This window comes from Phyllobates terribilis, unplaced genomic scaffold (assembly GCF_046119375.1).
Source record: "Phyllobates terribilis strain yellow unplaced genomic scaffold, ASM4611937v1 Scaffold_3__8_contigs__length_932513732, whole genome shotgun sequence".
NCBI classification, from domain to species: Eukaryota; Metazoa; Chordata; class Amphibia; order Anura; family Dendrobatidae; genus Phyllobates; species Phyllobates terribilis.
The window spans coordinates 530,248,248-530,271,215 of NW_027362763.1; positions in this window are offsets into that span (position 1 = coordinate 530,248,248).

A 22,968-nucleotide genomic window follows, 5' to 3' on the forward strand; every position below is an offset into this window, starting at 1 on the left:
CGTCTGCCGCCGGGCAGGTGACTGGAGGTGCAGGGAGCGGCAAAAGCGGAAGCTGCTGCGGACCCCCTACTGATGCGGACCAGTCCGGGTTGGGGCAGGTGGATTCCCCATGAATCGCAGGACTTTCTGGGCCAGGAGCCGGGAGGCATAACAGGGCTCCGGTGACGGCGGTGCCTTGGGCCTCGGCCTCCGGAGCCGATAGCTGCTCCCATATGATGGCGCCCAGGGACAGGGGTGCCGGCAGGATACTTAGGAGCGGTACAGTGCGTCCCGCGCCCGGGATAAGGACTTCCGCCTTACCCGCTCCTGGGTTGCGCACGGCCTCCTGGGCTTCCTCCGCCTGGGCTGCGACCTCCATGGACCGACATGACAAGCTCTGGCGGCGGGCCTGGATCCTTTGTAGCACCGCCTCTCTCCACTCCGCGGCGACAAATCGCTGGGCCTCTTCGACCCTCTGGGTCAGGTCCTGGGTTTCTCCTCGGAGGAACTCGGCCTCCTCCGGGGTCAGGTGTATTCCCTTCATGCCGAGGAAGGTGGCAGCTCGTGGAACAGCATCGGAGGCCTCAAAGGACTTCTCTTCTGCTGTGTCCATCTTGGCTGCAAGGTGTGTTCTCTTTCTCCTCCTTCTTTTAGGGTGGCTCCAAGGCGGCTGGCTGACAGGCACTCCCAAGGACGTCCCATCCGTTTTGATGGACACCACTACGTGGACTGTCTCTGCTGGAGGGGGCGGTCTGCACTTTTGGCGCCATTGGGGAGCCAGGCCCACGATGGGAGGACTTTGGTCACTGTTGTTTTGGAACATAATGGCGTCCGTTCTTCTTGGGCGGGCGCCACATGGGTATTTTCTTTTCCATTGCTGCGGGCACGCAATCCTGCCGACTACGCCAAGTTTGTGACGCTCACAGCCCTCCCTGGGAAATGGGGTTACTCGGAGCCGGGTCAGTGTAGGTGTCTCGGGGTTGCAGTCGTGGCCCGGACCCGGTCTGTGCCCAGGGCGGTCACATAAAAGATTTAATGGGCTTTCAGGGTTGAGTGGTATTTTCCGACTACGCCACCTACGGTTTCTGGTGATAGACTCCAGCGCTGCTTCAGTCCACTGAGGCCGGTGTTAAAGGCAGCTTAGATGGGACGGCTCCCCGCAGCGGGAGCAGGCCTCAGGGCAGTGTGATGAGGAATGGTGGGTGCAGTGCCGCGCAGGAAATAACAGGCTGAAGCGGGGTGTGAAGTCATCCAGGGTTTTTACACACATTCAGATGAACTTTAGCCGCAAAGCTTCCCTCTGCTCCTCGCGGCGTACTGCGGCCACCGGGAAGGGGGTCCAGCACTTTCCAGGTAGATCAGGAGCACCTGTCGAGACCCCTCTGGTTTGTGTTCCTGTCCTTGGTGAGTTCTCCCACTAAGTCTTCTCCTGACTGTATGCGTGGTTAAAACTAGGTGTAAGGCCGGGTCCCACTGGATAAACGCAGGTAGAGAGTTACAGGTGGCGTATGCCGCTCCGTCCGTATCCCTCCTGGGATCCACTAAGCCTCCGGGCTTTTCTGACTGAGACGTGAAGTAACAAAGTCAGATATCGGGGGCCGGTCACCCCTCTTGCAGCAGGAGTCCCTCTGACTAGGCCAGAGTAAGAAATACAGGTGGCATATGCCGCTCCGTCGTTATCCCACTGGGATCCTTTTGCCTGTGGAGCTTGTCTCCTCTGCTCCCCTCCAGGCTTTCTTAGATAGGGACCTTGACCGGGTAGAGACAGTGGTTAACTCTGACCCGCTCCTCGCTTCAAGGCCAGAGAATGAGGATCATGTATCTTCAGTCGGATGAGGCCTATTACTGAACTCTGGTGGGTGACCACAATCAGAGACGGAGACCACAATCACTGATGAAGATCACAATCAAAGACCTTGAACCTAAGATGGCCGTAGATTAAATATGAATTAGTAAGTGTACCCTAAAAGTGTGTCCTCCACCCTCACCCACTACATGGTTCCCCCTATCTTTGGTTCCCACCATCTCCTATATCCCGGGCCGGGGCAGCTCCCTGGTGAATTTAGGCCCCCTACAGAACAGGAGTGGTGTAATGTTGAGTGGTGAAGTAGGGTCCCGAGAAGTGCTCCATCGTTACCTGGAAGAGGAGATACCACACCTCAAGCTGAGGTGCAGTACCCCTGTGGCGACTGAACCCTCAGGGGCGCCACATTTACACTTGTTATAGCCTGAGCTAGCACTCAGGATATTTTGGTTTATATTATGTGTTTCATGGATGGCTGAATTCAGTCTAAAAAACTCTTACATTTGCTAGTTTTAATATGGAAATGGCTAACCGTAGTGAAAATTTCAATGACATTGCAGCTCAATACATCAGCACATTACAGCCGACGGCAAACCAGGTGATGCCATATGCAAATTTTCACATTTTTTTCATGCTTTCTAGTAGAACCTTTACAGCAAGCAGAGAGCAATAATCAATCTTTTTTTGTGATTTAAGCCTTAAAGAATATACTGTAGTTGGACTGGCATATATCTTAATAAACATATTAAATTTGGCAAATTTTAACCTATTAGAAAGTAAATTCTAAGATTGCTGTAGAAAAGTGTAGATTTACACCATCACCTATGTAATTCCCATATATTCTTGTTAACTAATGTAGATTAAAGGGAATCTGTCATGTCCCCAAACGCTATTGACCTGCTGGTATAGTGTTAATCTGCAGGTTAATAATGTTACAATGCTGTCCAGTTGCCTTACTAAAAGAGCGCCTACCGGGATTAATTTCAATTTATCCCTCCCGGGAGCCGTAGGCTTTACGTTTTAGAGGAGTGAGCGCAGCTGCAGTCACCGCTCAGTAGACAGGGAGTGGCGGCAGTAAGCACGCCCGACACTTTTATTGACAGCTTTCTCTGACGCACATCTGTGCAGAGTGAACTATCAATCAAAGTGGTGGGGTGTGCTTACAGCCGCCACTTACTGTCTACTGAGCGGTGACTGAAAGCCGGCATCTACCAGGAGGAATTAAAGGGGTTTTCCCACGAACAAAAGGTAATTTTAATAATTGTCAGTGTCTGACCGTGTACGGATCATACCACAACTCCTGGGCAGGGGAGGAAGCAAAAGAGTATACAGACATTACAGCAGGGGACTGCATAGGATTCATTTTGTGAGGTAAAATATTTCACTGCCTGTTTTTAAACAATGTTTTACCTCACAGAAAGAATCCTCTGCGATCCCGTGCTGTAATGTCTGTACACGCTTTTGCTTCCTCCCCTGCCCAGGAGCTGTGGTACGTTTCATACACGGTCAGACACAGACAATTTTTAAAATGAACTTATTTTCGTGGGAAAACCCTTTAAGGTAATTTTCTTTTCGAACCCATGCTTTCAGTTAGGCGACCGGACGGCATTGTAATACTATTTACCTGCAGATTAACCCTATATTGCAGATTAATAGCATTTGGGGACATGACAAGTTCCCTTTAAATAATATCTCATTTGAAACCGTTTCTACTATTATCATTTTGTACATTTGGCGAATGACTAGAGTTGCAAATTTTACCACTAAACGTTTTCATGTCATCCCTTGAAATATTTTAGTGAAGAATTAAGGGAAACAGCTTAACAGATGTAAGATATTGTATCATAGGTCTTGTTTGTAACCTTTAGAAGCGGTCCATGTAATAGAGTAACGGAATAACAGGCCTACTGAGCTCTTATCTTTTTTGGATAAAATAACAATAAAACACATACAATCTATTTGGTTTAACATGGACACATTGGTCACTTTTTTCCACATTAGACAGTAAAATAGCTTGTGAAGTTTGACAATAGTAGAGGATATGGCCTGCCTTTCCCCTTTCCTCCTCAATGAAAGGTACATACTGATCTACTCATTTTATTGTTTATATGGCTTTGAAAAAAAACAAACAGAAGTCACTACTCTTACGTAATTGGTTCATCTCATTAGGGCTTTCTGGGCAAGAGCACTTAGTAAATCATTGAATAGGCATATGGTCTGGACATACATGAGTAGACATCATTGATAGCAAGACTAAAGGCCCCGTCACACTTAGCAACGCTGCAACGATCCCGACAACGATACGACCTGTCAGGGATCGTTGCTGCATCGCTATGTGGTCGCTGGTGAGCTGTCAAACAGGCAGGCTCACCAACGATCAGGGGAGCAGCGACATCGTGGAAAGAATCTTTCCACGATGTCCTGCTCCTGGTTACAAGCCTGCTGAAGCAGGAGCAGGCTGGTAACTATGGTAAACATCAGGTTACTAGGGGCACACGCGCACCTAGTAACCCGTTGTTTATCATGGTTACCACTCTGCTACGGTGAGCGGGAGGTTACCGCTCACTTTAGCAGGCTCGTAACCATGATAAACAACGGGTTACTAGGTGCGCGTGTGCCCCTAGTAACCTGATGTTTACCATAGTTACCAGCCTGATCGCTGCTCCCGCTGGTCACACACAGCGATGTGTGCTGACCAGCGGGAGAGCAACGACCAAAAAATGGTCCAGGACACTTTGCAGCGATCAGCGACCTCACAGCAGGGGCCTGATCACTGCAAAGTGTCACACATAGCGACATCGCTGGTTAGGTCGCTGTTGCGTCACCAAAACCGTGACACAGCAGCGATCTCGCTAGCGATCTCGCTATGTGAGACTGGGGCTTTAGTTATTTAGCCTAATATCCTAACAAAGATTCAACATCAGGACAGTCTCACACTTTCGACTCGATAGGACAAACATGGACCTCAATACTTGGACCAGATGCAGGTTTCATGACCGAAACTCAACAGCCTCATGTACAGTATGGTATGCTTATGTGACTGTTTGGATTAGAAGACCAGTGGCCAGTCTGGACATCATGTTCCATACTTGGACTGTGAAAGTCAGATGTGTGAAACTGGCCTTAGTCATGGATCAAATGAATGACAGTATTTAAAGGCAGATCTGCACAGCAATTAAAATATTTAGCTATTTTTTGTTTAAAGAGAACATGTCAAGCCATTCATGTTGCCCAAACCATGGACATTATGAATCACAGTCTGGTTGCATGATTGCAGTCAGATATATTATTTTCTGAAATGCTCCATAATTGCGGAGAAAGTATATTTTGAAGATCATAGATAGCTACAGATGAGATTAGTCCTCACCCAGCTTTTCCCAGCGATTCAAGAGGTGACTGACAAGTCTCTCCCTTCTGTGTGCATAGGAAGAAACTTGTCAGTCACCTGAAATAGCTCTCAGAATTGCAGGACAGGGCAGAGCTGGACTAGTCTGGGCTAGTTTGGTTTCCAGCTATGATCCCTGCGGCATCTTCAGAGTACATTTTCCCTGAAACACCAGAGCATTTCAGAGAATATTCTTGACTCCAATCGTGCAGCCAGATTGAGATTCAAGCTGCCCGTGGTTTGTGCAGCATGAACCGCCTGACAGGTTCCACGTAATTCTATGTTCCCGAGTAGTTTATGCTGTGTTTTTTCCTTTATATATTTTTCTATGGAAAATCCACTGCATTTAACAGTTCAAGAAAGTTTTTTTAAATACCCATGACTGTTGTGCATTTAAAGATAAGGTGGGATTGTGTATTTTTTATGCATTTTTTTCCAAAAACAGTTAAATGAGGAGCCTGAAAAAAAAGTAAGTAAATTTCCAGTTGTGTCATAAGTGCGTAATTCACACTGTTTCTGCAGTAAAAAGTGTATTTAAAAATGCTGTGCCAAATCTGTACCAAAAATGCATCAAAAAAGGGAAAAGAAAAGAATCAAAACTGCAATAAACAGAGTAATTTGTTTCGAATATTTTTTGCTGCAGACACCTGTGTAAAAACACGGCGTTTCTGCACATGGCAACATTTTTTTCCTGTTCATTTTTTTTATTAAATATTTCCACTGTGTAGTTTTTATTAAACACTTTAATTACACAGTGAATGATGAAATATTATTAATTACATCTTTAATTATATGCAGAAATCTGTTTAAAAAAAATTTAATTGTTAATTTTTCGGCCGATGGAGCTGTGTGAGAGTTTGTTTTTGCGGGGCGAGATAATGTTTTTACAGCATTTTCCTGCGGTCTTGCAGGACCAAAAATTTTGGGGGAGTTTTGAATTTTTTTCTGTTTATGGTGTTAATTAATTCTATATTTTCATAGATCAAACTTTTATGGATGCTGCGAAACCACATATGTGTATTTTTTTTCTTTAATCATCTGATCACTTGTGCTATATACAGCAATACCAAAATATTGCTGCTTATTGCAAAAATCATAGCCTCCTTTGAAGACCAGCCACTTCAAAGGTCTTCTACAAACCCCTGGCTGTCATTGCAACCCATCAGTGCTTCATGATTTTGTGTCACCCAGGGGGAATATAGGGGACTCGGTACCCGGGCCTTTTACCTTGTTTAGGAGGTCACGGCAGTCGGCTCCCGGGTCCGTACTCTGGGTCTCTCTTTTAAAAGGGGTTTTAGTGTGCAGTTTGTCTCGTGACGCCACCTGTGGTTTCCGGTAACGGTTACCGGCCCTGCTGCAGACCTCCGGGGGTGATGGGATGGCAGCTGGGATGTTTCTGCTCCCCACAGGCAGAGCGGGCCCCCGGGGCAGTGTAGGTGCAGATGGTGGTGATGCTGGGACTTGTAGTGCAGGAGAGATGGCGCAGCAGGAGTAACTGACAGAGACAGGGGATTCACTTCAGTACTTTTACTGGTGCGGATGTCAGGTACGGTCCAGGGTACTCGGTAGGAAGGGTGCACTTCAGGACTTCTCCCCAGTGAGTGGGTATAAGGCCTCCTGGTCCGTGTCTCCCTCTCTCTAAGCTCCTGGCCAGCCTGCAACTGGGCCTAGCTTATGTGTTGTGCTGTTCCTTCACCTGTCGCTTGGTAATAGGACCTTTCTTTGGCAACCACTATCCCTGGATGCCGGGGCCTTCGTGGTTCCTAGTCCTGTCAAGGGTTTAGCTTCAGGTCGACCAGGGACTTGTAGTCCTCCTGGTATGCCGGTGATCCCTACTGGGTATAAAGGACCCTGTAGGAGAAGACCCGGTGTCCGGTTCGTGTCTTGGGGTGAGCCTATGATGCTCCTCTGCCCCTTCAACTCCTCTCTCTTCTCCTCTTTGCCTCCGGCAACACTCGGGGCCCTCAATACAGCAGCAGACGTGCTGCGTCTTCGTTGCTCTCAGCGTCAGCACGCTCTCTGACTGAACAACTAACTTCTCACTGCCTGGCTCCACCCTCCATATATATATATCCCTAACGGGCTGTTAGAACCCTCCTGTTAGTTTTTTCTATCTTTTGTTTTGCGGTCACGTGACCATCTGCCTATATATTCCAGCTCCGCCCTTCTGGCTTTGCTGGACTTCAGTGTTGTTTGACTGTTTTGCTAGCCTGGTGCTTCGATGCCTATCTCTGTCAGTTGATTGGTCCTCTGGGACCTCTAGTACGTTTTGTCAGTTTGTCTTTTGTGTTCTACAACAATTTCTGTTTAGGAGGTGTCCCATTTTTGTCCCAGTCCTTAGTTCTTTCAGGGACCCCTCCCTTAATTCTATAGGTCTTCGTTCAGACTAGCCGAGGACGAAGGCGGGTCTGTTCACTAGGAACAGGCAGCCCGCTACATCGTAGGGATTCAGCTTAGTCTTACTGTAGGGACAGCTTTCCCTATCTTTCCTTAGTTCTTGTTGCAGATCATAACAGTAAGTCCAGCCCAAAAAATGCAAAGGAAAGAAATTCGGGGATCAGTATGGTTTCCGTCCAGGATTTGGCTCAGCGCTTGCAGGGATTGTCTCTGGAGGTGGCCGAGCTCCAGCAACATGTGAGTAGTTGTTCTGGAGCGCATTTTGTTGAACCCAAGGTAGGACTGCCTGATGTTTTTATGGTAAACAGCAAGATTTTTTTCCTTTAAAAATGCTTGTTTGTTATATATTCGTTTGAGACCAAGATCCTCTGGGAATGAATCACAGCGCATTGGTTTTATTATGTCACTTTTGCGCAAAGAACCACAGGGGTGGGCCTTTTCTCTCCAACCTAATGATCCGTGTTTAAGGTCTGTTGAAGAATTTTTTTTCTGCTATGGGGTTATTATATGACGATCCTGATCGAATCTCATCTGCTGAATCAGCACTTAGACGTTTGAATCAGGGGTCAGATGATGTTGAAAATTATTGCACACACTTCAGGAGATGGGCCTCAGAAGTTAAATGGAAGGATTCTGCGCTGAGATGTTTATTTCTTGCTGGTCTGAGTGAAAGGGTTAAGGATTTGCTAATTGCATTCCCTGCACCTGAGACTCTGCAGGAAGCTATGCAGTTAGCTGTTCGTGTGGACAGGAGACTGAGGTCCAGGGTGAATGATGTAAAAACTCCTGTAACGTCAGGTCCTAGTTCCCAGAAAATCTGCTCTGACAGCGGAGAACCAATGGAGGTGGGGGCAATGTCACTCCGCTCTCAGAAAAGAGACCGGAGATTTTCCGAGGGTTTATGTCTTTATTGTGGTAAAGCTGATCATTTGATTAAGTATTGTGAGCGTCGTTTAAGTAAAGAAAAAGAAAAGGTCAGTTAAGCCTGTATAGCTTGTTTACGCGCTACAGGAGTATTTCTTTCTGGGAGTACTACTCTGCGGGCAGATTTGATTGAATTTCAGGTATTTGTGGATTGTGGTTCAACACTTAATGTGATTGATAAAGGGTTTTTGGAAAACCTTAAATTGAAATCCAAACCTTTCTCATCACCTATTTCTGTGATTGCAATTGATAACACTCCTTTGAAATGTATTACTCACAAGACTGCTGCATTTTCCCTCACTATCAATGGAGTTCACCAAGAAATTTTGGACTTGGTTGTTTTGGATAATTTGCCCTCTCCAGTTATTCTAGGATTGCCTTGGTTGAAACTGCACAATCCTTTATTGGACTGGTCTACTAATGTGGTTAAGTCTTGGAGTCCGAAGTGCTATGATAAATGTTGTAATGGTCGCATTGCGGCTGTGGAAAAAGGGGAATTACCTGTACCTATTCAAGATTTTTGGAGGTTTTTTCAGAGGAGGAGTCGCAAGTTTTACCTCCTCATAGGGATTATGATTGCGCTATTGAGTTTGTTCCGGGTGCTACTCTTCCCAAAAGTCGCTTGTTTAATCTGACTATCCCTGAAAGAAAGGCCTTGGAGGAGTACATACAGACTAGCCTGGCTGCTGGTCACATTAGACCTTCTAAGTCGCCTGTGGCAGTTGGATTCTTCTTTGTTAAAAAAAAGGACGGCGGTTTACGTCCATGTCTGGATTTTCGTGAAATTTATAAGATTACCGTACGCAATTCCTACCCATTGCCGTTAATTCCTGACTTGTTTAACCAGTTAGTGGGAGCCAAGTGGTTCTCCAAAATTGATCTCCGGGGGGCATACAATTTGTTACAAGTGAAGGAGGGTGATGAATGGAAAACTGCTTTTAACACTCCGGTAGGTCATTTTGAGAATCTGGTGATACCTTTTGGTCTTACCAATGCACCTGCATTTTTTCAGAACCTTATTAATGACATCCTGAGACCTTTGATTGGTAAGAATGTGGTTGTGTAATTGGATGACATTTTGATTTATTCGCCAGATCTGGAGTCCCATTGGCAGAGTGTACGTGAAGTTTTGCAGTTATTGAGTGATAATTCACTCTTTGCTAAACTGGAGAAACGTGAGTTCGCTGTGCAGAAAATTAGCTTTTTGGGCTACATTATCTCCAGCGAGGGCTTTGAGATGGACCCTGTGAAGGTTCAGGCTGTGCAGGAATGGCCTAGGCCTATTGGTTTGAAATCTATACAGAGATTTTTGGGTTTTGCCAATTATTACAGGAAATTCATTAAGAATTTTTCTGTAATTGTTAAACCTCTAACCGATCTCACCAAGATTGGTGCGAATACGGCCCAGTGGACTACTGAGGCCATTGAAGTGTTTGAGTATCTCAAAGAGAGGTTCAGTTCTGCCCCTATCCTTATGCAGCCTGATGAGACCAAACCTTTTTTGGTCGAGGTCGATGCTTCATCGGTGGGGTCGGAGCAGTTTTGTCTCAGGAGAACAAGGGTGAAGGAAATTTTCGGAAACCGAACTGAATTATGATGTTGGAAATCGGGAGTTGCTTGCTATTAAACTTGCGTTTGAACATTGGCGTCATTTTTTGGAAGGCGCTAGATTTCCTATTCAGGTTTTCACAGATCATAAGAATTTGGATGTTGCCAAGCGCTTGAATGCCCGTCAAGCTAGGTGGGCACTTTTTTTTTCTCGGTTTCATTTTTCTGTTACCTATATCCCTGGTACTAAGAATGTTAAAGCCGATGTTTTATCTCGCAGCTTCTCTCCTGCGGTCGGTGCCGAGGAGGAGGAGAGCATTTTACAGAAAGGAGTTGTGGTGGCGGCTTTGGACTCCGTTTTGGAGAATGGGATTCTGAAAGCTCAAGATGATGCTCCATCTAACACTCCCCATGGGAGGTTGTTCGTGACTATAGCCTTTAGGAGAGATTTGTTCGTGGAGTGTCATGAGTCTCGTTGGCAGGTCATCCAGGAATTTCGGAACCTAAGAGACTTATCAGTCGCAGTTTTTGGTGGCCTGGGTGGCAGAAGGAAGTCATCAAGTGGGTGCGTCAATGTACTGTGTGTGCTAGGTCAAAGGCTTCACATATTCCTGCTGTGGGGTTGCTTTGCCCTCTGGAAGCTCCTAGTGCACCTTGGACGCATCTCACAATGGATTTTATTACTGATCTTCCTTTGTCCAAGGGTTTTACTGTCATCTGGGTGGTCGTGGACCGTTTCAGTAAGATGTGTCACTTGGTTCCATTCATTAAGTTGCCCTGCGCCAAGACACTCGCTAAGGCGTTTGTTAAGGAGATTGTCAAACTCCATGGCGTTCCCATAGATATTGTTTCTGATAGAGGACCTCAGTTTGTGGCTCGCTTTTGGCGTGCTTTTGTGACAGGTTGGGAGTCCATTTGTCATTTTCGTCTGGTTATCATCCTGAGTCTAATGGACAGACTGAAAGAAAGAACCAGGATGCTGAACAGTTTTTGCCTTGTTTTGTGGAAGACAATCAAGAGGTGCGGTCTGAGTTTCTTCCTCTCGCAGAATTTGCTCTTAACAATCATACATCCTCCTCTGCTGGGTGTTCTCCTTTTTTCTGTTGTACTGGGAGACATCCGTCTTTTGGTTCGTTCTCCAAATTAGGGTCGGCGGTGCCGGAGGAGGAGAATTTTTCCGGTGATTTGGAGAGAGTTTGGACTAATGTACGTTGCAACCTTCAAGAGGCTAACAAGAAGTACATGAAGTATTTTGACAGGAAACGTAAAGAGGTGTTGTTTACTGTGGGTGACATGGTTTGGTGGTCCTCGAAGAACCTGCGGTTGAGGATTCCCTCTAAAAAACTGGGTCCTAAGTTTGTGGGTCCATTTAAAGTGCTTCAGGTTGTTAACCAGTCTGCTGTTAGGTTGGATGTCCCTACTTCCTGGAAGATTAATCCTGTGTTTCATGTTTCCTTGTTGAAAAAGGCTGACGTATCTGCTAGGGATGCCACTGTCACAGTTCCTCCTGTTGTGGAAGACAGCGAATATGAAATTTCGCGTATCTTGAATTCTAGATGGCATAGAGGGAAATTACAGTATCTTGTCTCCTGGAAGGGTTTCGGTCCCGAAGACAACTCCTGGGTAAGGACGGATGATGTCTCTGCTCCTAGGCTTGTTAAAGCTTTCCACAGGAGGTTTCCGGATAGGCCTGGGCCTGGAGGATCCGGAGGATCCTCATAAAAGAGGGGGTACTGTTAGAACCCTCCTGTTAGTTTTTTCTATCTGGTGTTTTGCGGTCACATGACCATCTGCCTATATATTCCAGCTCCGCCCTTCTGGCTTTGCTGGACTTCAGTGTTGTTTGACTGTTTTGCTAGCCTGGTGCTTCGGTGCCTATCTCTGTCAGTTGCTTGGTCCTCTGGGACCTATAGTACTTTTTGTCAGTTTGTCTTTTGTGTTCTACAACAACTTCTGTTTAGGAGGTGTCCCATTTTTGTCCCAGTCCTTAGTTCTTTTAGGGACCCCTCCCTTAATTCTCTAGGTCTTCGTTCAGACTAGCCGAGGACAAAGGCGGGTCTGTTCACTAGGAACAGGCAGCCCGCTATATCGTAGGGATTCAGCGTAGTCTTACTGTAGGGACAGCTTTCCCCTATATTTCCTTAGTTCTTGTTGCCGATCATAACACGGACTCCCTCTGGTGGTATGAGGTGGAAGGGTGGAGGTGTTTGTTTGTAACGAGGGCCTCTTGTGGAGAAGTCCATCCATGCACCCTTTTGGGTCCAGTGGTACCTGTTGTAGCAGGGTGCCACAATTTCATTGAAGGAGAGCCGATGAGCACATAGAATAACGCACCTCCATATGTGCATGCTATATATACCCACTCCCGACTTACACCGTATATGTATGGTGGATGTTGGTAAGGGGATTAACACATTTTTATTCTTTTTGTTTTTACAATACTTACTGGTTCCATGAGGGGACGTGGATATGCAATCTTTTGCTTGCATTTATAGCACACGGTACAACCTATGTAGTACGGTGCATATCTAACCTATCAGGGCCAAACCCCTTATGATTGTCTGAGGGTTATGTCAGACACACAGTGTATTTTCAGGCCTTCGGTTGCCATAACAACCCATTGGCACCACCATAGCAAAATCGCATGGTGGTGCTGACGATCTCCCTTTGTCAAACTCTTCATTTTTTGTTATCTTGGCATCTAAGGGGTTAAAGTGCTCTGATCAGAGCTGTGTCTGGTCTCAGCGCACAAAGCAAGAGCCTGGTGATGTATAACAACCATCTCCTGCGGTGGATGGCATGGGCACAATACCTTAACCCATGCCATCTTTCTGGGTTAATGTGTAGCTGTGTTTAAAAGGAAGCTATGACCAATCCTCATTGAACAAAAGATCTGATATGTAGTGTTTATTAGATTGGGGGAATGTATAGCGAGAGGGTAACCAGTGGTCTTTAAGAAGCAGTTCGGTCTCTCATCATTCATTGATGACAGGAGCCTTTTCAGGATATGGTACATACTGTAAAATTGAAATTTAACATTTTTACTGTGAACAAAGAAGCTGCTCATTCTGATACAAGCGGAGAGAAGTACATTTTATACTAGTTCTTGTAGAGGACAGTACAATACATGTAGTACAAGTAGAGATCTGTTCAGTACATGTAGTATAGGTGGACAGCAGTATAGTACATTTACCAATATAAAACAGTACAATTCTCCTGATACATGCTGAGAGCAGAACCACACATGTAATACTGGTAGATAGCTCTACAGTACATTTTTCCTCAGATACAAAGCAATAAATGTACTACAAGTGAAGAGCAGTATGATACATGTCGTACAGATAGAGAACACTGCAGTACATGTAGTATAGTTAGAGAACAGTACTGTACACAGGGCCGGACTGGGACTGAAATTCAACCCTGGCAGTTGAAAGCACGTAGGCCCATGTGCACCCACCACCCTTCTGCAGAGGTCTATATTACAATTCCTGCCTGGAAGAAATCAAGATTTACTACAAGACCAATATTACTATATAAGATTAAATAATATTGATACAGACTGACTAAATAATCAGGGTGTTGATCCTCCTGAGTGCAAAGCAAGAGATCTAATTTTGCTGTATTTGAGGCATCTGACTGGGGTCTAAGGGGTAACATCTCTCCTTGTGGAGAGTGACATGCCTTACATTCCCAGAGGAGCACTGCATGGCCTATTAGTCTCCTTACACTGATATGTCAGGCATGTCACTCTCCACAAGCAGAGATATTACCCTGTGGCGCCCTGCTGCGCATGGTGCCACAGAACCCAGAAGGGTGCACGGACGGATTTCTCCACAAGAGGCCCTCACTACATGCAAACACCTCCACCTTCCACCTCATACCAGCAGAGGGAGCCCGTTAGGGATATATAAAGGGAAGGTGGAGCTAGGCAGCTCAGAATAGTTTGAGTTTAGTGTTGCAGCGTGCTCAGAGTGAGAGCAGCACGCAGGCTGCTGCGTGAGGAAAGCTAGGCCTCCAGCAGTACTGAAGCCTAGTGAGGGCCCCAAGCGTGGCCAAAGGCGAGTGGAAGAAAGGAGTGATAAATGGGGCAGAGGAGCATACCAGGCTCCCCCCAGTATATACACCGGACACCGGGTACGAGCCTACAGGGACCTTTTACTCACAGTAGGGTTAACCGGAATCCCAGGAGGACTACAAGTCCCTGGCAAACCTGAAGCTAGACACATACAGGACCAGGAACCACGAAGGCCCCGACGTCCAGGGAAAGTGGTTACCAACCGGAGGTCCTACTTCAGAGCAACAGGTGGAGTAGAAAAAGCAAGACACATAAGCTAGGCACAGTTGCAGGCTGGCCAGGAGCTTACACAGAAACAGACACGGATCAGGAGGCCTTATACCCGCTCCCTGGTGAGAAGTCCAAAAGTGCGCCCTTCACCTAGAGTACCCTGGACCCTATCTACCAGCTGTACCAGTAAAGGTAACGAAGCAAAACCCCCTGTCTCTGTCCGTTACTCCGGCTGCGCCAACTACCTGCACCACAAAGCCCAGCACACCATTCCACCATCTATCTATCTACACTGCCCTGAGGCCCGCTCCACCTGTGGGGAGCTGTACCATCTTTAGCTGCCTTGTCACCTGCCTCAGAGGACTGCTGCAGCGCTGGTGACCTTCAGCAGACACCACAGGTGGCGTCACAAATTTCTCTGAACTCTATTAGTAATCGCTACCCCTTTTGTGCACTGTCCGCCCTGGGCCAGCCACCGTGACATATATATACTGTCCCCAAACAGTAAGGCCCATGGGGGCGCGACAACCCCTTAGAACCCAGTCAGAGACTCCTCGCACAGTCAAATAAAATTTTTTGATTTGCACTGAAGAGGGGCAACCCCCCCAAAACATGTGTCTGTAAATAGAGATTCTGTTTTGGCTTTTATACTAAGTCCTGTGGCAAGGCTCATTAAAGTGTCGATATTGACTTTTAGGACTGCTACTTCCAATATACTGTATGCCCCTGTATGCCCCAAGTATAACGCCCCATTGCCCCTTATGCATAGTATGATGGCCCCCTTATACACACTATGATTCCGCATAGACCTATATGCACAGTATGATGCTCTATAGTCCCCTATACACAGTATGATTCTCCATAGGTCCCCTATACAAAGTATGACAGCCCATTAATACACAGTATGATGCCCCAAAGCCCCCATATAAACAGTATAGTTCTTCTATAGCCCTTATGCACAATATAATTCCCATTATTCACATTATGATACCCCACTGCCCACCTATACACAGTATGATTCTGAACAGCCCCCCTTCATACAATATGATGCTCACATCTCACAAATTCCCACAGTACCTATACACAGTATGATACTCCAAAGCCCCCCGTTACACAGTATGATGCCCCATAGACCCTTATACATAGTATGATGGCCCCTTATACAAACTATTATTCCTAACAGACCCAAATGCACAGTATGATGCCTCATAACCCCCTATACAAAGTATGATGGCCCACCTATTCACAGTATGATGCCTTATAGCCCCATTAAGATGCCCTAAAGCCGCCATATACACAGTATAATTACCCCCATAGTCCTTATACACAATATAATTCCAATAGCCTCCTATATGGAGTATAATTCCCCACAGTGCCCCATTCACCATTATGATGCCCCACAGCCACTATACACAGTATGATTCCCCACATCCCTTCTATACACAGTATTATTTCCCAGAACCTCCCTCTGCACACTATGATATCCCACAGACCCATTATGCATAATAATGATTGTTCCACACAGCCCACCTATACACAGTATGAGTCTCCACAGCTACAGTAAATTTTACATATGATGCCCCACCTCCTGACTTTCAGGCCTTCAAAAAATAATAAAAAAAATAATTAATATCCAATCCTAGTTTCCCGCCCACTGAAGGATCCATCTTCTCTTCTATTTTGCCTAGCAGAAGACTAGTGAGGTAGTGCAATGAAATGATGTCATAATGCCGCCTGATGCCCCCGGTGTGTTGCCAGCCTCCAACAGACTGCAGACCACAAGTGCCTGATTTTAACCAGGATAAGTGACGAAACACTGAGCCAATGGCTCTCCACTCTGCTGCAGCTATTAACAGTATCAGCGTCCTAAAGATGATGCCCTATTGACCCCCCTATACATAGTATGATGGCCCCATAGCCCCTATATAAAGTATGATTCCCCATAGCCCCTATGCACAGTATGACTCCCCATAGCCCCATACACATAATATGATGACCCCTACATTCCTCTTATATACAGTATGATGCCCCATAGCTCCCCTATACATAGCAGTTTGATGGCACCCACAGCCCCATATACACAGTATGATGCCCCATAACCCCCTATACATAGTATGATGGAGCCAGCAGCAGCAGCAATACACAGTATGTTTTGCCATAGCCACTATACACAGTATAAAGCCCTCATACCCCCATATAAACATCATGATGCTCCATAGATCCCCATATACAGAATAATGCCCCCATAGCACTATACATAATATAATGCCCACAGCCCCCTATACACAGTATGATGCCCCACTGTCCCTTTTACACAGTATGATGCCCCATAGCTCTTCTCATACATAGTATAATGGCTTCCACAGCCCCCATATGCACATAATGATGCGCCATAGCCTCCTATGCATAGTGTGATGGTCACCCTATACATAGTATAATTCCCCACAGCCCCCTCATATACAGTATGATTTTCCACAGGCACCCTATACACATTATGATGCCCTACAGCTGACCTATACACAGTTTGATGTCCCACAGCTCCCTATATACAGGATGATGCCTCACAGTCCCCCTATACTTGATATGGAGCCCAACAGCCCATATATGCCTAGTATGACAGTCCCCCACAGTCATTCTATATACAGTATGAGGGCCCCCACAGTATATTCTCCATATGATGTTCCCCCCGACTCCCAGATCAAATAATAATAATAATAAAACTAACACTTACTTAAATCCTATTTCCCTGTCAAACAGAGTCTCCTCCTCCTCTTTTAGCTTGTCTAGCAGTGGGCTGGTGTGGGCATTGCAATTCAATGATGCCATTTAAAAGCCTGATGTGCCCTGCATGGTGCTAGCCTTTGACAGGCTGCAGGCCAAGAGTAGCTTGCGTCCAGCCGAAATAAGTGATGTAGCAGGGTGCCAATGTAGTAGAGGCGAGAGAGCCTTTAAGAGAACTCCTACATGATGTTTCAAAGATGGAGAGAGACTGCCATCTGCTGGCCAGACACAGTCAAGCGGAACCAAGATACGCAAGGGAAATTGAAGAGAGAGCAGATTTAGACGCTGGACCCAATCAGGTGACTTCCAGGAAGGAGTTCCGGGAGATAAGAGGCCAGCGCGCCAAGCCTGAGCAGTTTTTGGCGCCAAGCAGCAGAGAGGAGCAAACGTGTTCCCTGCGTGCTGAGAAGCCCAGCGTGGCAGGCCTAAGCCAGAGGCCTGTGAGGTGCCACAGCCGGGCGCCGGTGGAAGATCTCCGGATCTCTCACAGATGTGACCCGAGTGCTGTGCCTGCTGAGGAGACTCGGAACCTGCTTGCGGTGCTGAGTGAGTTCGCGGAACCCGACGTCGCCCGCCAACAGACGAGGTCTGGACCCCCCTACCCAAGGCTTGAGAGATTGCCTCCAACAGCCAAGAAGAGAGGAGTTGAGAGACGGCTGCCTCAGGAAAGTCACGCCAGTGAAGGCAGAGGAGCTGCATACGTGAACAGGGCCGTCACTTCTACTGTTCACTCACGGTACCGGGGTCAATTGGGTTTAGGTACTCAGGCTGGGAGGGGAACGGTTGGGGCTAAGGAAGCTTAATGTGATCTAATTGAATTTATCCAGAAAAGACTTTCGGCCTAGCGGGAATAACCGGTGACCCCTGCTAGGGCCATATGCACAGTTAAAGAACTCACGTGGTGTCTCCCATGATTGAGGGCACCACCTTACTTTGAGAGACTTCGTATTTTGCTAATATTTCAAATTATTGTACATTACCCTTGTTGCCAATCCCTTGTTCAGAAAACCTGTTATATATATATATATAAACTGTTTATATTCATCTCTGACTGTTCTCGCCTTGAGTCTCTGTGCGTTGCATTCCGGCACCTGCATTACACCAATACCTTTAAAAGTTTTGCAGGCCTAAGCAGTCAATGGATCATATTGCCTGCCATTTGCCAAATTAGCCCAATGGCCTGAGGCTATGTGCCCACGATGCAGAAATGCTCAGGATTTTTTCCTGAGCGTTTCTTCATCTCCCTGGCAGAAAAAACGCATGCGGATTGTACATGCGTTTTCCTGCCAGGGACATGCGGAAGTGAAGCGTTCTTCTCCTGCATTTCCGCATGCGGGTTGACAAGCGCTTTCCAAGCGATTTTAGCATCACTTGGAAAGTGCTTGTCAACTTGGTCACACTATATAAATCCATGCAAACAGCATGGATTTACAGTTAGGTCCATATATATTTGGACATAGACAACATTTTTCTAATTTTGGTTCTAGACATTACCACAATGAATTTTGAACAAAACAATTCAGATGCAGTTGAAGTTCAGACTTTCAGCTTTCATTTGAGGGTATCCACATTAAAATTGGATGAAGGGTTTAGGAGTTTCAGCTCCTTAACATGTGCAACCCTGTTTTTAAACAGAAAAATGTTGTCTCTGTCCAAATATACAGTATATGGACCTAACTGTATATAGTGATCACTTACAGCAGAATTTCTGCGTCAAAATCCAGCTCAGATCAGACATTATTTCAGGCAAACCATTGCCCCCTGCAAAGTGATTGCAGGGATCTGATGGGTTGCTAATATGACAGCTGGGCTCTGACTGAACCCCCCCCTACCGCCTCCCCCTCCTCCCCCCGTGCCAGTCATGTGACATTAAGGCTGTGGAAATATACTAGAGGTTACAGAACATGAGAAGGACTTGGGTATTTTGGCTAAAAGTAAGCTAAGCAGTAGTACTCAATGTCAAGCAGCAGCTGCAAAAGCAAAAAAGATTTTAGGGTGTATAAAAAGAGAGATAAAATGCCATTGACACGCCCCCTGGGCCGTAGGGTACCCAGTGCCGGGCCGGTAGATGCTGGGGGTGGTATCACGGTGGCTGGCCTGGTCCGTGGCCCAGGGCGGTCAACAAAAAGGGGATATTTATAGGGGGTTTGTAAAGTTCGTGACGCCACCTGTGGTGTCTGGTAAGGATTACCAGCGCTGCGACAGTCCTCTGAGGCAGGTGTTTGGGCAGCTTTGTTAGGACGGCTCCCCACAGGTGCAGAGCACAGAGATTTGGGGCCGGGAGGAAGCAAAGCGCGCTCTATGTGAGCAACGCTTTGCGCATGCCCGGGAAGTCAGGGAGCACAGTGCACGTCTCAGGGCCCTGTGACGTGCAGGGGAGGGGGGGGGGGGAATATGATAAATAAGCATATAGGTGGGGATTTGGGGGAATAACAAAGAGATGGGCGGGGATTGCTTGGCGTTCCCCGGACGCCAAGCTTGTACAAAACAGAATTGATGAAAACACTTTTCTCTGCAATCAAACCTCTGCTATGGGCCCCCGGACGCCAAGCCTATGGAAAACAGAGTGGATGAAAACACTTTTCTCTGCAATCAGGCCTCTACTATGGGCCATACAGGTATGTATAGATTTACTTTTCTATAACCTGTATGGTTGTAGCGCCCCGAGGGTTCGGTCGCTACAGAGGTATTGCATCTCACCCAGAGGTGCGATATCTCACTTCCAGGTAAGGATGGAGTGTGGCTCAGGACCCTAACACCCACATGCATTACATCACATTTCCGGGGGACAGGGCGACAATGCTCCCAAGAGTGAGCACAACTGTCCCTGATCCCTGGCTGGAGTGGGGGGAGGGAACACCTAGAAAGGGGGAACCCGGTAGTGTGTGGGTGGGGAGAGTAGATCCTGGGTGCACTGAGTAGGAGCATATAAAAGGGAGGAGCCATCTTAGGTTCGGTGGCCAGTCTGAGGAGAAGTGACAGGGAGCAGGGGCTCTGCATGAGCTCTGCTCCAGAGGCGGGCCTAGTAAGGATGCCTGAGCCTGGAGGAGAAGAAGGAGAGCAGGAAAGGCTCCAGGAGTGGAGTGAAGGGACCCCAGAGGTGCGGACCGGCCAGTCGCCACCGTACGCCCGCCGCTACCAGAGTAGGGGGGTCAGGCCAAGAGAGGGAACCGGATCCCTCAACTAGTGGAGGAGAGCAACTACCCTCAGCTAGTAACCGGAGGCCGTGACATTGTACGTGCACGCCCCCTCACTGTACCCGTTAGGAAGGCACCACATAGGACCCAGGGAAACGGAACATACGTTTGCCCGCCAAGGCCCGAGGCAGCTGGACAGAAACGTGGTCACTTGTGGGGTACGACAGGCCAGAGAAAGAACACACGAAGGGGGTCCTGAAAAGCATTCCAAAGATACCTGGGAGTTGGCCGAGCCCCTCACCTGGTGAGCACAGTATGACGTGGGCAGCCATTACCTGCGCAGAAGTGGCTTGGAGTGTAAAACTGTGAGTAAAGACCCTGGACTGCATCACTGGACTCTGAGTCATTACTGTTGCTCCTGCGCACCATCACCCCCATCATCTGCACTCACTGCCCTGAGGCTATACTCCTCCCGTGGGGAGTTATACTACCCTCTGCTGCGTACACATCAGCCTCAGCGGTCTGCCCCGCAGCGGCGGTTCCCAGTGACCGCAATCCACGGGTGGCGTAGTCGGACATTCAACATATAGACTATCCCTTTGGTTTGACCGCCCTGGGCACGGACCAGGTCGCCGCCACGGAGACTACAACCCCCAGCATCAAACAGAGACCAGGCTCCGGGTATTCCCCAACACACACGGCCCAGGGGGCGCGTCATGGTCATAGTAGAGGTCTGATATCTCCAAAGTGGTGACAGATTCCCTTTAATCCAGTGATTATAATTCGTTTTGTAATTACCTTGCTGTGTCTTTATTGCCTGTGAGTGGCGCTATCCTTGGCCACTCACTGGCATCACGTCACCCCCCACTGATGTCACGTCAAGTGAGGTGTGACATCAGTGACGCAGTCCCCGCTGTGGATGCTAGGCTGTGGGCGGGGTTACCCCACGCGTCACACCCAGCATCCACCGCGCGCTTTCCCAATGAATGAGGAGAGGGAAAGCGCGCGGTGGATGCTGGGCGTGACACGCGAGGTAACCCCGCGCACAACCCAGCATCCACCGTGGAACGCAGAAGTGAGTCACCCCCGGCTACAGCCGGAACTTGACGTGACATCATGTCAAAGCCGGCTGCAGGCAGGGGTCACGTGATGCCTGTGAGCGGCCAGTGATAGCGCCGCTCACAGGCAAGAAGGACACAGCAAGGTATTTACAAAACGTCTTATAATCACTGCGTTAATACATTGGGGGACTCTTAAAAAGTAGTGAACAACTCCTTTAATACAAAATTGTTTGTCTGCTGTCTCTAACACCATGTCCTCCCTCTATCTGAAACTGAATTTCTCCAAAACTGAAACTTCTCTCTAATAACCTATCTGTACCCATTATTGAAATTGCCTTGGGTGGTTCAACCATAGTTTCCAAGCAGCACACTAGCTGTCTTGGGGTTATATTTGACACAAAGCTTTCCTTTATTCCCTATAGCCAATCACTTGCTCACTCATGTTACCTGCACCTTAAAAACATATCCAGAATCCGACCTTTTGTCACATTTGAAACTGCAAAAGCACATACTCTTATTAATTTTCATCTCGATTATTGCAACTGTCTACTTATTGGCCTCCCTTTTCCAAAAGTTTCTCCTCTCCAATCCATCCTGAATGTGACAGCCAGGGTCATATTTCTGTGCAGCCACTCCACTAATGCCTCCACCTGGTGCCAGTCATTGCACTGGTTACCCATTCGCTATAGCGCACAATAAAAATCTCTCTCACCCACAAAGCTCTCCACAGATCTGTACCACCCTACATCTCCTGCTTCATCTTTGTCTATCACTCTACCTGTGCTTTCCGTTCTGCAACTCAGCTAAGACTAACATCCTCCATAATCCGAACCTCACACCTCCGTATCCAAGACTTCTCTCATGCTGCACCAGTTTTCTGGAATGCACTACCCTAGATAATCTGATTAATATCTACCCCCCACATTTTTAAGTGTGCTTTAAAAACACATCTCTTTAGACAGGCCTATCACCTCACTTCAATAATCTAACTTTTCCTCGTTTCCCTTTTCTAAACTTTCTTCAGAATCTGGTCTCTCCTATTCATCTGTCTCCACATCCTCCATTCACCCAATAGTACTTGTCAGCTGTACTTAGACAGATACTAACTGGTGACCGGTTCACGCAACTTATTTGAAAATCCCTATTTATTATAATGATGGTTGGACCGTACATGACAAGCACTTTTTATCTATTGTGTCCCCCCTATTTCCCTATAGAGCTTGCAAGCAGTTCCCTCACTCCTCTTGTAACTGTTGAACTATATGTTACTTGGTAATGTCTTTATTGTCTGTACATGTCCCCACTTAATTGTAAAGTGCTGATGAGTATGTTGGTGCTATATACATAAAATTATTATTATTATTATTATTAATGCAAAACTAAAGAAGAAACAATCAGCAACAATATGTTTGAAGGTCAACTCAAGGGGCCATGTATGAAAAGACAACTAACCCTCTAGGGTATTAGTGTGGTCAGATAACCCACTAGTGTACGAGAGGATCTCTAGTAGACTTTTGCACCACAAGGTCCCACAGAAGACAATTATACTTGAATCGCACTTTAGAAACAGTTGACTGCCTCTTGGGTTTATGGGGCCAATTCATCAGCGCTTTAAAAATTCATAACATTTTTGCGCAATGCAAAATTGTGCAAAAATATTGGACTTT